Source organism: Lepisma saccharinum, chromosome 14 (assembly GCF_977018435.1).
Source record: "Lepisma saccharinum chromosome 14, izLepSacc3.1, whole genome shotgun sequence".
Taxonomy (NCBI): Eukaryota; Metazoa; Arthropoda; class Insecta; order Zygentoma; family Lepismatidae; genus Lepisma; species Lepisma saccharinum.
In genome coordinates, this window is record NC_139242.1 from 19,001,506 (window position 1) to 19,018,024 (window position 16,519).

The window sequence follows — 16,519 nt, forward strand, 5'->3', positions numbered from 1 at the left end:
TTCAAGAACTCTAGAAAAAAATATATAAAAATTAAAGTTTTCTAATACTTCTTAGCATGTACGTGTTTCACATTTTTATTCTTGTATCTAATCATAAAGATTGCAAACGTAGGAACACCCAATAGAATATTAAACGTAGGATTCTAATGTTTATTTATCTTTCCGCACACAGCCCGAATGTCATTTTCTCTATTGCAGATGCACGCCTCCTTATATCAAAAACATTCCAAGAACCAGCCACCTAAGAAAATCCCCAAATTCGGAGAAACCCTATGGTGGGGGTACATTAGACTATTAGTTACGATCAAAGAATACAATGAGAAAAAAAGTTTCAGAACCGCTGCTTTAGAAGGAATTCTAATTTGAGCTCGCATTGCCTTTACTTACAGTAATGGACTTTCATGATTGTTTTAATGAAAATACTACTTATTCTAAATAGCAAGATCTTTTGGTATGCAGTTCGAGAAGTCCGTCACGGAGACAATAGAGCCGAGAATGAGATATATGTTTAGTCGGTCTCTTTAGTTTCAACGTCCCTTTGGGATTCCAGTAACCAATCAGGTTGGATTGGAATCACTGAGGTCGATCCTGACTTGAAGTTGGATCTTGGAGCAGGCGTCCAAAGACCGGAATCTCTGGCACCTTTTCTGGAATCGAACCCGCACGTAAAAGATCCTCTAAAAGCATTCCTAAGAGTTCTTCGGGCATGGGAACAACATATTCCAGTCTTTCCCTATTGCAATTTTAACCGTGAAGGAGCCGTACAAATGGATGTATCAGGTGCCTGCTCAATTCCATTCTTGCGAGCTTATTTCTCCAGCTTAAAAATAAAAAAAACGGAAAGCACAGGAGCGATCAAAACAAGAAAAATCAAAAAGGTAATTTGTACCGCATCCCAGCTGTTGTTTCCAAAATAGATCCTCTTATTAATTTCCCCAGCGACAAGAACAGACATTGTGGATGGAAGGTAGGCGCAGGAGAGAAACGAGAGAAGTCCTGGGGGAGGGTCGTTATTGCACGAGGAGCGTTGTTTCTCGGTGGAAATCGCGTATCAAGGAGTCCCGTCGAATAATTTACGGAGAAAGTGAATCTTTGAACCCCCCTTGCACCCTCCAAAGCGGCCAGAAGAGACGACGATGCCATCCGAAGCTTTGGCGCGATGCCAGCTGTGTTGCCACAATCCGAGGAAATATTTCCCTTTCAAAGAGAAAAAATCCCGTTTTCGTCCATTTTTCCACTTTTTCTAAAAATCATACGATAATAATACCACCAATAAATATATTATTATTATTAGTAGTAGTAGATATACAGGGTTATTTATGAAAATATTAAATAAATTAATCACATACATGGCTATATCGTTACAGGGCCAAACTTTCCAGGATCGAACCCTGGTCAGGTACAGTCACAGACACTTCTGGATTGTAACGTCCCCTGACTGTACAGTTGTGTGTTCCATTACACGTTCCATAAGTTCACCATTCATCCTCATCGTCGTAATTGCCGACCTCCGTGGCAGAGTGGTTATCACACCGTGCTACGACGGCAGGGATTCCGGGATCGAATCAGGGCCTGGGTGTTGTGATTGTCTCTTCATCGATTTAATCATATCATCCCTCATCCTCATCGTCGCGATTAGCCAAAACAGACAGAAAAGTGAAGTAAAATATACCAAATCAGTCAAATGAAATTTCCATGCAATTTTGTTATTTTCCATCTAATTTCGCTTTTCGTTTAAAAATCCGGTTGAAAAAGGGAATTTTCCCTGCAAGAGGGGAATTTGTCCTGCAAAAAGGGAAATTTCCCTTCATGTGGCAACACTGCGCTCACTGAGTGACTGAGCAGCGAGCGGGTGACAGAATAATATGGAATAATGTCCTTTGAGGACTGATTAAAGCGATCCAAGAGGCGCGGTCTTTCTCAGCTAACAGGGAAAAAAGAATATTATAATTTGCTTACACGTCCCGAAAGCTGTGCGGTGGCGGGTAATGGCCTGGGCAACTGCTGGCTGCAAAGCGAGGCGGTTAAGTATTTTTCAAGATCGTGGAACTGGTTGAAATCTTTACGTCTCTTCGAGCTTCCCTTTGGAGAGAGGAATTAGAAAGCGTAATTTTTTGGTTCGTTTCTCAAACGCCTTACCACATGGCGAGGAAGCTGTTTCACGCTGGGGGGAAAAGTTGATTGTGTGCGCACATAGGAAGTTGCTTCTCTCTTAATTTTAGTGTTCCGCGTGAACTCTGTGGCGCCCTAGTCGACGCACGTTTTGTAATAACGATGTGACTCATCTGTATGGAAGTGATCTGTGATCAACTCTATTAGATCTGCTCGAGATGTTTAAATTATTTAACTGTTGGGTTTTTCCAGCTGATATCCTGTTGAAAATAGTAGAAAATAATTTATTTTGCTTCTTGCATAATACAAAGAAATGGTAAACATTGTAAAAGATCCGTAACTACATAAAATGTACAAACAAGAAGTAAATAACCTTAGCTTTTGATTGGTTGATTTGCTGTGCTGTGCTAACCACCACGCCACAGAGGTTGGCTAAACAACCTTGGCGTGTTCCAGGTTATATGTAAAGCGTCTTACTTATAGCACAATTCTCAAACACCTTTTTTATTGGTCAATCCCGCTCTTCGTCTGCTGGTACCTTTAGTTGCATCTATTAGTTATAAGTGCATTCATTAATATGCCCTTACACTTTCTTAATCTTGATGTACCTTTCAATTACATAATAATTCCAATTTTGTATTAAAGTGTTTATTTCATGAAAAGCACTCGCATATGTATTTCTTCCGTTTGTCTGAAAAACGCATGACAAGGTTTTGGTCGGGACTGTAGTAGCGAGCCTTGGAACTCTCTTCCAAAGTTGCCAAAATAACGTTTATAACAACCAGGAGCCGATGCTTGAGCTCTCATTCTCTATTGTTGACAACAATTGTAAATTATCAGGAATTTCAAGTGTTTTACAATAGCAAAAGCAAGCAGTTGTGTTGGAGATTTATCTCTAAAAACTAACCACGATATATCTTTTTATATATTCTTGTATTCTCATATAACAGAACTTTTCTCTTTCTCATTTTGCTATGCATTTGTTTCTATATAACCAATTACTTATTTTGTGTATATTCGGTGCTTTAAGAAACCTGCACTCCCATTGGTCAGTTCATATCAGGTGCGGTGTCTAGTTGCCGCCATCTTTGCGCGCTAGCTTACTTCCGCCAGTGTTCGTGCAGAAGTCACTCCGGCAGCAGCCGAAAGTCACCGCGTTGCGGATATTCATCAAAATACGTAAGCGTAACGTGGCTACGTTTCATTCGGCATATCAGTGAAGTGCAGTGATATGTAGTTCAGTTTCACAGGAACATTACAGTGCTGATATCATTCAGTGAAGAACTAGTGACGTGTTATTGTAACACCGGCTTCCAATTTCATATAAACAGTTTACTGAGGCAGGAGTGCAGGACAGTGTAATTACGTGTTATGTGTACATATTTATTATAATATAACGTTATAGTTTTAGTAAGTGGCTTCATTTTCTTTACACCTTAAGAAGATCGCTGTGAACTCAGCTCTATGGTGATAGAATCCATTCCAGGGAGACAATCAGGGTCCTACCGGGCAGCAAACGCAATCAAGTTGGGAGGTGTAAAATTGAAAAAATAAAAATAATTGTTCGGATTACAGAAAACTTGTATTTATCGCAATTAGAAGGTATAAAAAAGGTTGTAAACTCTCGTTTGTTTACGAAACGTTTCGCTTCGGACTATGTCTGTTATTCGCAAGAAATTCATCCAACTCTTTCCTTCACACGGCGACATGTAGTTATTCTGCGAATGTGGAGTATATGTTGAGAAAAATGTACAATATGGAAATAATATGTAAAGATAACTAAAGTATGAGCCTAAATCTAATATATGTACAAATATGGAAAAAAAAACTTAATTTTTAGAGTCTACACGCTATGATGCTCAAAGATAATACAAAATATAACTGACTTCAGCTTCATGCATAAATATGTATTTACATATAAATCTGTTTCCTGCTTATCACCTCATTTTCGTGATTAGCCAAGAGTGGGAGGAAAGGGAAGTATGTAAAACAAAATAAATCAATGAATGAAATTTGCTCCTCCAAATCTTGTATCAAGTTGTAGCTACTGATTACAACTACGTTGCACTATAAGTTCGCGTGTATCTTTGGGGGTGGCGCTTAGTGTTAGTAGGTCGCCCCACTCGACGAAGCCTTTTATTAAAGGATTATGAAAGACGGTGACTTGGCGAAGGTAACGCTTCGGTGCTCGTGTATGCTTATTGTCATTCATCCTTTGAAAGCGGAAGGGCGGAGGGCGGAGGGGGAGAAGCCTTTTCTTTCGTTTCGTTTGTTTCTTTGATGCGAGCGTTTCTGCAAGTTGGAACGGTTTGGCCAGGGACGTTAGAGTCAAGAATTAACTTCTCAGGGTTCAGAACTGTGTATATTGAGTTAGGTTGCAGAACAGCCACAGCCTTAAATAAGGAATGATTTAATTGAATAAGAATACATTGAACTCCAGAGGAGATCCTAAGTCTTCGTATTTTTGTTGTTTAGCGTTGCATTTCTGCCACCTTTGGCTAATGACGTTGAGGATTAGATTAATATCAGTCTCATTTTATTTGATTGTTGTTACTTAGCGTCGCTTTTTTCCACTTTTGGGTAATCCTGACGACGAAGGAGTGATGATATAATGAAATTGATGAAGGTTCACTCACAATGAACGATTACAGCCCGTCTCGCCTTATCAATACAATTTCGCGTGATTTATGTGACACTAACTTTCTAAGGCGAAACCGGACATCCCATTTCGCCTTACACACAAAAAATTTCCCGCTAGGGAATATTATCGACATGAAGGGTCATTATTATTAATGTATTATTAACCTAACCTAATCGACAGGACAATGGGATCCAGGGTAGGCAACATCACAAGCTCTGCGCTCTCATTATGAATTACCCTTCAAGTCGATAATATTCCCAGGTGGGAAATGTTTTGTGTGTAAGGCGAAATGGGATGTCCCGTTTCGCCTTAGAAAGTTAGTGTCACATAAATCATTTGAAATTCTATTGGAGGAGGTGAAAACGCAATAAGGCGAAACGGGAGGACACGCAATGAATAGCCATGCCCAGATCGGGACTCGAACCCAGGAACTTCATGTCGAGCCAGTAAAGAGAAAAAGTCCTATAACAAGCAGACGTCCTCGCACACTATATGGGACGGTGCTGATCATACAGATCTCATAGTGTCTAAAAATAAGAGGTGTCGTAAACGCAACTCTTTCATCTACTTAGAAAGAGACTTTCATCGACTTCCATGACGGAGGGGTTAACATAGCGCGCTACGATTCCAGGCGTCCCGGGCTCGAATCCCGGCCTGGCCATGGATATTCTTTGTGCGTGTCCCCTCATCACAATCCTCATCGTCGCGATTAGCCAAAAGTGGAAGAAAAGAGACGCTAAACAGAAAAAGTCAAACCAAATATCTACCTGCAGGATAAAATAATATTACGAAACTATCCAAACTGCTAATCACAGATTGATTGACTGATTTAATTTATTTTATTTCACATTTCTTCCACTTTTGGCTAATTGTGAAGTTGAATTGTTGTCTTCAGTCCATTTTATGCACAGAATGGCTAATCGGGACTGGACCTACAATTTAATGTGCGATCCGAGCCACTGTGCCATGTGCGCTAATTGCGAAGATGAGGATGAGTGATGATATGATGAAGAAGCATTCACAACACCCATGCTATGCAGAGGATTTAAACCCGGGACTCCTGGCGTCGTAGCGCACTGTGCTAACCACTTCGCCACGGAGGCCAGCCCTACTAATCATAGATTTGGGCAATAGTGTGCAGGAATGATATACAGTTGGTATTTCAAAAGGCAAAAGAGAGGACTTAAATAAGAATGTTACAGGTCCAGGAATAGGAGACATTCTTTCAATGGCTGCACCTATTTTATTGCCATGGGAGGGGCAGAGTTCGCTTCTAGGCGGAAGGATCAACCACCCAGAAAACACAGAACCAGAAATAGTCTCATGAATGGGGTTCCTATTTCTGCAACCTTAATCTAAAGATACCTTTCTTTTGTTTCGAACAGCCTGTCCTTACGTTACACATCCTTTCCTCACTTTTTTGTTTTCCGCTGCTTCCCAGTGTTCTTAATCGCAGTTTTTTGAACCACTGTTTCATTTAAGGTTTCCTCATCTCTTCATTGAGAACCACTCTTCTCACATTACCTTCTTCCCTTTCTTGCCACCCTTCCGGTGCCGGGGGAATTTATTTTTGGGGTGGTTTCGTTCTTTTGCATATCAATAGTTGCTTCCTTTCTTTCAACCTGGCACCTCGTTATATATTTCCTTGCGCTTTTTTCAACCCGTATTTTTTGCTCGTTCCTCTTCGAAAGTCTTTGTCCGTTTGCTTTCTGTCCCGCTTTTTTATTTTTTTGTTCTTTTCCCTCGCGGTTCTAAGAGTTTTGGGGGCCAGCCAAGGTTGATGGCTTCTCTCCCGGAGAGTACAACAATAATTAGGCGACTTCCTTGGGTAGGTGCCATTTTTCGAACAATGTGACAGAATCTCTCGCTTCACTCCTACCGCCAGAGGGCAGAGTCGTCGCAATGAAATTGCAGCAATAATGCTTTCCCAGAAACACTTGCGATCTTTGTCGCTGGTTGCGTTGGAAGAGACCTGCTTCTGCAGTGTTCGTTTGTCTAATTCCTAACAGAGTTTAATTGAGAACATGGCGCTTGGATTAAAATTTACCTTGCTGATGGAACACAATAACCCGGTCTTGTTCGCTGCACCTTTTAACTCTCCTTGCACTCAGTTGGTTACAAAGTGCACAACTGATTTCTTGTCACGTAGTGTATTTGGTGTCTGTACCATTTGCACTACCTCCTGGAGACGTGTATGATATGATATTTATTGCCATTTAAGATACAAGCGCACGGACTATGCGTGTCCTACAATATTATTACTAGGAAACGGATTTTAAAGTGCAGCAGCACCTTTTAAAAATACAGGGTGTCGCAAAACTCTTTCAACAACGCTTGGGTGCTGGTAGATATCATAAAAACAAGTAACTTTTCCCTCTAAAGTTTACCTCGAAAGCGCTTAGTTTCTGCGCTATAAGCGCTTAAAATCTATCCTGTACGTATGCAACCCAACACAGCAAACGCTTGCTCTGACATAACTACCAGGGGCGCGTGGCAGGGTTGCCACTAGCGTTCCTCGTTAAGAGAGACGACTTGAAAACAACAACCTGGGAGTCTTGCCTGAGCAAAATCCAAAACATTAATGATACTTGCGATGTTGTAAGAAGCATTGACAGTATTTATAAACTGAGCAAGACAAATAATGGGCAGACTGAAATTCAAGATTACGTACTCATTCTAAAATATCTCCATAATTGATCGATTGATTTGGTTTATTTTAATTTGCTTTTCTGCCACCTTTGGCTAATCGCGAAGATGAGGATGATAGCTATGATGAAATAACAAATGACACCATTGTCTAGGTCAGGATTTAAACCCGAGGCACCTGGCGCCTTAGCGATCTCTGCTAACAACATCACCACGGAGTGTTTCGTGTATCATGCAATATCAACAATTGCTAGGGACACGTAAGATACGGGAAATCCACGAACGAACAAATGTAAATGAAGCGCAAATGTGCAATACGAGTGCCCTTTACAAGTTCAGCGCTTGACATAATTATGCATTTCTTGGCTTTGGTTCTTAATAAGCACTCGTTTTAATGTGTGAATTTTGTTCATGTCTAACCGACGTTTTTCATTCAATTGAAAGTCGGCGTCTGTGGTGGAGTGGTTAGAACATCGCGCTACGATGCCAGGAGTCTTGGATTCGAATCCCGGCTTGGGTATGAATGTTTGTGAGTGTCCATTCATCAATTTCATCATATCATCACTCATCCCCATCTTCGCAAATTAGCCAAAAGTGGCACAAAAAGTGAAGTAAAATAAAGCAAATCAATCAATCAATGAATCATTAAATTAAAAGAGCCTTGCAATTATTTCCTTATGATTGATTGATTGGGTGTTTTAAGTCCATTTTATGCACAATAAGGCTAATTGGGACTGGAGCTACAGTTTAAAGTGGGATCCGAACCACTATGTGCCTCCACAGGGTATCGAACCGGGGACTCCTTGATTACTAGTCGACGACGCTACCACTGCGCCATCGGGGATGCCTAATGAGACGAACACGATTAGCATTAACGGTAGCACAGATAGGAATAATTTTCAAATAAATTGTAATAACATTACAGTCTGCGAGTTCTAAACGAGGCAGCAAACACATCATGTTTACATTTGTTCGTTAGTGGATTTCCCGTATCTTACGTGTCCCTAGCAATTGTTGATATTGCATGATACACGAAACACTCCGTGGTGATGTTGTTAGCAGAGATCGCTAAGGCGCCAGGTGCCTCGGGTTTAAATCCTGACCTAGACAATGGTGTCATTTGTTATTTCATCATAGCTATCATCCTCATCTTCGCGATTAGCCAAAGGTGGCAGAAAAGCAAATTAAAATAAACCAAATCAATCGATCAATTATGGAAATATTTTAGAATGAGTACGTAATCTTGAATTTCAGTCTGCCCATTATTTGTCTTGCTCAGTTTATAAATACTGTCAATGCTTCTTACAACATCGCAAGTATCATTAATGTTTTGGATTTTGCTCAGGCAAGACTCCCAGGTTGTTGTTTTCAAGTCGTCTCTCTTAACGAGGAACGCTAGTGGCAACCCTGCCACGCGCCCCTGGTAGTTATGTCAGAGCAAGCGTTTGCTGTGTTGGGTTGCATACGTACAGGATAGATTTTAAGCGCTTATAGCGCAGAAACTAAGCGCTTTCGAGGTAAACTTTATAAGGAAAAGTTACTTGTTTTTATGATATCTACCAGCACCCAAGCGTTGTTGAAAGAGTTTTGCGACACCCTGTATAGCTGTTTTTCAATGTTCGGAAAGTTACTTTCAAAAAGGTAACTACTTACAGTTACTTGCTTAAAAAAGTAACAGTTACTTTTACTCATTTAAAAAAGTAACTGAGTTACAGTTACATGTACTTCAAAAGTAACTATAAGTTACTTTTACAATTAATTTCTGCTGAAAATTTTCTTGCAACCAAATTACGCAAATAGATCATTATTAATTGTAATAAAATATTTTGTGAAGACTAACATGTCTTTTACTTACGTTACTGGTTCATAATATAAGTCTTTGTATATTTATATTTATTACAAAATAAAGTGCTCTCCTGTGCTTTGCGCGACGCCATGAAGGCGTATAGAGGGTGTGGAGTTAGAGCTCCACACTTTCTTGATCATGGCCGATGTGATGAGCACCACGTTCCTGGCATCCTTTACCCACCAGAGGTTCCTCCAGATACCCACTTTATACGATGCTGGGTGGGCGCTGGAGCCGCTTCAACAGGTGGAAAAAAATCTCGGTTCTCCCCCACCGAGGATCGAATCCGGGGTCTCTCGCATGGTAGTCAGGCATTCAAACGACTTTTTTTTAGTGCTCCGTGGTGCGGTAGTATCCCCCGTTATTAACATTTTCTCAGTTTTCACGTATGTCAATTTTCTGTTTTCTGTATTCTCATTGGAACAAACACAAACATCCATGTCCGAAACGAACTAGAATTCGGGACTCCTGACATATAGTGCGTTGTGCTAACCAGTCCATTGGAGTGGGGGGGATTCTAGAAACTGTATCGCAAAAGAGAGAGATATCACTCACGTAGAATATATTCTAAGAAGGGAGTGTTTGGCATAAAGGGCGTGTGTGAGAGAAATAAATATGTTGTACAAATTCAAGGGTTTATGAACCAGAAAATGATAAAAAATATAACGTAGTAGCCTATAATTGTGCGTTATCAATGAAGGTGAAAATGGCATTTTAAACTTACCCCTTCAGTTCTCCCTGAGACGATTACATAAACAAGCGAGAATGGTCGTTAGGGTCTTCCTGATTCGTTAATTTGCCACTTGAGTGTTGTAATTCACTGTTGAATCAATAATAATGTTATCTGCCGTATCTGTTATTGCAGGAAAATGGGTTCTCATTTCAATCTTAAACGAATAGCACTTACCAAAATATATATTACTTTTTCAAAATGTCCAGAAATGCTGAGTAATAAATAAGCGAATTCTAACCGGAAATATTTTTACTTCCATTTTCAAATTATCAGAAACTGAGATAAATGAAATCACGTGGAAACACTGAAATATTGCAGTACGTCCCTTTTCAGCTTAATACGATATTATAGCAACGAAAAAACTATCGGATGCTGCTTTCAGAACGGGGAAGTTATAAGGTCACAGAGGAACAAACTACAGAAACAAGAGACACTTCACAGCACACACAATTACAAACTGTCAGCAATAGGAAAGAATTTTCCTCCTAGAGGCTTATCTTCTTGCTTCTGGGAAATCCACCCCTCTTCCGAGGCGTGTACATCGCTTTTGAATTCAGGCCTACCAAACGAAAGATGAAACATAGGATAAACCTTGATATTCCTGGCACCTGGCTGGAGCCTACAGACTGACCACCGCCAGGATATATATTTAGTACGACAACTTTCTCTTTTCGTCTTCATTTATTGTTTGCAATAATTTATGTATCAAAGAATGGGCTTTTATATCACAGCAGGAACTAAATTCCGGCTCACTTTGAGTCCAAAATCGCCAATAATTTATGACACTTCCATAACAATATAAGTGTCGCAAAGTAACTGTTAAAACGTTACTTCTATCATAAAAAAGTAAAGCAGTTACAGTTACTCACTTTTAAAAGTAACTATTTACAGTTACATTTTCTCAAAAAAGTAACTGTTACTTGTAACTGAGTTACTTGTAACTAGTTACTTCCAAACACTCCTGTTTTCATTCCGGTCGTTTCAGATATGTATTAGGTCAGTCAAAAAGTAAATGCAATCATTTTTTATTATTTTTCACAGCAACAATAGAAAACTTACAATGATATCATATTCCAACATAGTCCCCCTGCACTTCAATACACTTGGTCCAACGTTCCACAAGCTTTCCGATACCCTGAGAAAAAAAGGTTTTCGGTTGAGCAGCAAGCCACGTATGCACCGCTTCCTTCACATGTTGATCTGTGTCGAATCGACGGCCTCTTAAAGCATCTTTAAGTGGACCGAACAGATGGTAATCCGACGGAGCGAGATCAGGACTGTATGCAGAATGCTCTAACACCTCGAAGCCCAGATTCTGAAGAGTTTGAGCGGTGTTGGCGGCGGTATGGGGACGCGCGTTGTCATGCAACAAAAGAATGCCTTCCGACAATCGACCTCGTCGTTTGCTTCGAATTGCAGGCTTCAACTTGTTCGAAAGCATATCACTGTATCGTTCACTGTTTATTATTGTCCCCATTTCCACATAATGTTCCATAATTACCCCTTCTGAGTCCCAAAAAAGTGTGAGCATCACTTTTCCTGCAGAGTGTTGACGCTTGACTTTTTTTTTCACTGGAGATTCAGGGTGTTTCCATTCCATGCTCTGGCGTTTGCTCTCAGGTTCGAAGTGATGGATCCATGTTTCATCTCCAGTGATGATTCGTTTCAAAAAGGCTTCACCTTCGTTAGCATGTCTGTCCAATAATTGCTGACAGATTCTCACACGATTTCGCTTGTTCTCGTCAGTGAGTTCTTTAGGAACCCATCTCGCACAGACTTTATGAAAGTTGAGTCTGTTATGGATAATTTCATATGCAGAACCATGACTAACGTGCATATGGTTTGCCACTTCATCAACAGTCACTCGTCGGTTATTCAGAACCAGCTCACAGACTTGCTCGATGTTGTCATCAGTAGTGGATGTAGCTGGACGACCTGCTCTTTCCTCGTCCTTCACACTTGTTCGACCGCTTTTGAACTTTTCGATCCACTGGTAAACACTTCGCAGCGGTAAAACATTGTCACCGTATTGTGCTGAAAGTCTTCTATGGATATCAGCTCCTGGTACACCTTTAGACCACAAAAAACGGATTACAGAACGCTGTTCTTCTATGGTGCACACGGACAGTAGCGCAGCCATGTTTACTTGGCAACACTGCAGAGCGAACTGAAGTGATGACGCTGTAACCTGCCACAGGCGAAGACAACGATACTATCTATCGGCTTGCGAGCGCAGAAAGCTGTACAGCCAACCTACGGAAGAAAACAAAAACATTGCATTTACTTTTTGACTGACCTAATATTTTAGGACATGAAATCAAGTAAAATGAACACACTTTGTTGCACCTTTTCGTGAGATTAGCACATTTATTCCCTTTTTACACCCTCTTTGATGCTTCAGCACTTGTTTTCTTCCTTTTCTTTCGTGTTTTGGTAAAAAAATGACTTTTCACTATTCTTGAGCAGCTACATAACATCGTATAGTATTATTTTGTAGAGCAGAACGAGAGCTATAAATAGGCATGATGTAATCATTGCAGCCCCAATAGTTCCCAACATAATGTAGCAAAACCCGCGAGAGGAAACACAAACTTCAACAAAATCTATTCGGCAGAACAACAGTTCTCTCTGCGGTCCGCGCGCATTATATACAGAAGTCGCAGAAAAAGAGAGCATTGAATAAGGACATTTTATCAGCACCTTTTCGAAAACATTTTCAGAACCATTTTTTCCTTTCCCGACCATAATTTTGCACCTTAAAATCCTTTCGGAATTATTATATATACCCACCGCCTCCAACCTACAGTGTGGTGTATGTTCACGCCACGCGGTACATGCTAATCTACCAATGACCATTGCAAGCATCAGGCAGGCGCCAACCTCCGTGACAGAGTGGTTAGCACGGGTTTCCAGTTCGAACCCCGTCCTGGACTTGAGTGTTCTTTATGGGTGTCCCTTCGTCGATCTCATCATATCATCACTCATGCTTATCTTCGCGATTAGCCAAAATTGGCAGAAAAGCGAAGTAAAATACACCAAATCAATCAATGAATTCATAATGGATTCGACGCCAGGGTTGTTAAATTAAATTCCGGCCCGGGAGGGAAAATCAGCAAGGGTAAATGAGTTCTGGACCGTAAAGAACTTTTTTATCTTTAAAGAATTTCAATTCGGTCCTGGAACCTTTTTCCCCCGGATCAATTTAAATACGGTCATAGTTCGGCATCAAAATGAAACAATACTCAACTTGGACCGAATTTAAATTGTGCGAGAAAAATGATTCCGGTCCGGGGTACGGAACCCAATAGCATTTCATGTGTTCCTGAATCTTTAAGAAGCGTGCTCCCAACTACTGTGCAATTTCAGCGGGACTCGAACCCATGACCAGCCGGAGATATTAACACAGCGTGCTACGACGCCAGGAATCCCGGGTTGAAATCCCCTGCCTGGCATGGGTGTTCTTTCTTTCATCATATCATCACTCATCCTCATCTCTGCGACTAGTCAAAAATTGGCAGGATAAAATAACCCGATTCAACCAGTGAATCAACGTAGATTGGGTATCCTTCAGACATTCTCTGTGCAACAAATGTTGAAGCTTATGGATAAAACAAGAAACTTGTAATTGGAGGGGGGGGGGGGCATATCGAAAACACAGCATGTCTGTGAGCAAACATAATAAAACGTCTTGGTGCCACTTCCAAAAAAACAACATGTCTGTATGGAGCGTACTCTCTGTGTAATAAGTGTTTGAAATCAGGGAAAAGCTTTATGCTCACCCGTCGGTATGGGAATCAGAAATCCTCAACTGTGAGCTCGAGTAAAGAAGAAACTTTTGGGAAAAATGCCGAAACGCCCAAAACACGACACCCCTTACAGCCGATATCGATTAAGAACCTTGCTTGCAATTACGGTGGACACCTGTTGCCGACTCCACAGCCAGTCACGTGATATCTGTTCGGAGTTCTCTCTCTCTCTCTCTCTCTCTCAGTGTCCCCGCAAAGGGAACGAAAGAGAATGATTGAGAGTGGGTGGGGAACGAATTAAGAAAGGAACAAAGGGTCATATTTATCCTGCATCCTGCTATTTTTTTTGTCCGTTTCCCCGGTTTAACACATGGCTGAGAGCGCAGACGTACATACCCATTGCAGGAAACCTACAAAGTTTCACGACGCCCAAACTCAAGCAGTGAAGAATGAAATATAACCGCAATGAACTCGAGGAACAAGGAAAAAGGGATGTTGATGAAATGGATTCTGTCTTCCCATTTTTCTCCTCTCCGTTTCTCTTCGTCTCCACCCGTGCAGCTTCGGTTAACTCAAGTAACAAGTAAATCCAGTTATACTTTCCGCACCTTGCTAAAGTAATCTCATTCTCATTACTTTACTAAGTGAATTAACATATTTTTTGTTCTTGTAACATGATCCAGAGAGTGGTTTTCCATTGATTTTTACACACGACTCCAACATCACGCAACATTTTCTCAATATCCCCAGAATTGGTTCTATCTAGATTTATCCTTGTATCCTTATACAGTGCGTTCGTTTTGGCTATGGGCCGAGATAGCGCGTGCCATGGCTAGTGTTGTCCACGGGACGAGACGGGACAGGCTTTTAAAAATTCGAGACGAGACGAGATTGACCATGTGTCATGAGACAAACGAATATTTTCGAGACGAGACAGCATTTCCACGAGACTTCCACGAGACGAGACAGGCCAAAGTCTCGTCTCGTGGGCAACACTAACCATGGCGTAGATGCCGACATTTTCGTCCCGTAACGTCTCGCTTATTTACGCACATATCTTTAGCACGTAGACAATTATATATATACTAGCTGATTGTCCGGCGTTGCCTGGGAATTTATTTATCCCAATCTTGTATTAGACAGGAAAATAATGAATTCTAACTATAGTATAAAATGTAACTGATTTTAAATGTGATCGTGATTGTCCCCAATTACCTTAGCGACTCCGAAAACTATGGATTCGAAACTAATCTAGGTCATTTGTGGCATTTTATTTTTCACCACCCTCTCCCCCCCATGCCGATAGGTGATGAGCTTGAAGTTAAACCGCATTGGGAGTGTCACGAACACTATGGATTCCACACTAATATCGGTCGTTTTCGCAACACAGCCTGAATGTTAGACAACCCGAGAAACACTATAGTTGTGCGGATTGCATAGAGTCACGGATGTCTGTTTGTGCGGAATTTAATATCGGTGGTTCTCGATTATTTTTACATGTCACCCCTTCCCACTCGACCCCTAGGGGTGCCAGGGGTGTTTTACCCCCAAAGTATTCTTTCCAGAGTGTACCAAGTTTGGTTGAAATTGCTTCAGGCGTTCGAGAGTTATGCCGGAACAAACAAATATACACACACACACCCACACACACACATACATCAATTTTTATATATAGGCCTATAGATAGATAGATTGCTTAACGAGTACTAACCTGTGTTATAAAGAGTTGCTCAAATTTGTTCACCTGCTCTCTCGGCCCAGAGCCAAAACGAACGCACTGTAAATACAAACCCTCTTAGATGGCAAATTTTGCTGCACTTTCTTTCAGCGATGTACACTCCTGTTCACTTAAAGTGGCACATTGGACAGTTGACGAATCTGCCAATTTATCTGAATAGGAGTGTACAAACAGGTGGGTACGAGGGAACAAATATCAAGTTCCAACACTACTGTAAGCTTGTCCCTGATGGCCCGGCGGTAAAGACGTCGCCTTGTGATCAAGGGGTTCCGGGTTCGTTAGCTGGTCAAGGAACAATGGTTCACAATGATTACCATATTTTCTCTGGGGCCAATTTCTAGTCCATAACTTTATTTTTTATTTTTTTAATTTTCCTACAACGTTCTCCAAATTGCTCGTCCATCTTTACAGATTGTCTGCTCTGCGCAATGTCTTATGGGAACAAAAGTATACTGTAACAAGTATCGGGTGAGGCGAAAACTAGCCAGTCCAGCGCCAACTAGGGCATTCCTACTGGTAAAACATTAAAATGCTGAACAAGGCAAACTTTACTGTATAAAAATATACATAAAAACATAACGTTTCCACCCTCCAACAGGGTCATCTTCAGTCGAAACTTCACAATAGATCAACGTTATAACGTTTCAACCTTCTAGCAAGGTCTTCTTCAGACTCTGCACCAAGTACAAATGTAATAAGGTACAAGAAAGGACGATATATATACACAAACATTACTCCCCTCCAGACTATTAGAAAGTTGTTCTGGAACATTCTAGCAGGTGACTTTCCCTTGTCAACTCTACTTTCACCTAAAAGGCTAAACATATTTACTTCCATCTAGAATGTGGTTGGACTCTTTATCTCACGCTCCTTTTCCTTCATCATTCTTCTTCCTTCTTCTCTCCTCTTTCTCTCTTGTACTTTGCACTCTTTCTAACACCTTCTTCCATTCTTTGTTTATCATCAGTCCCCTATTCCAGTCCATTGTGTCTTCTTCACCTTTCTTCTCTATTTCCTTGGCCTCTTTCCATTTTCTCACTAGGCATTCTCTTCTCCC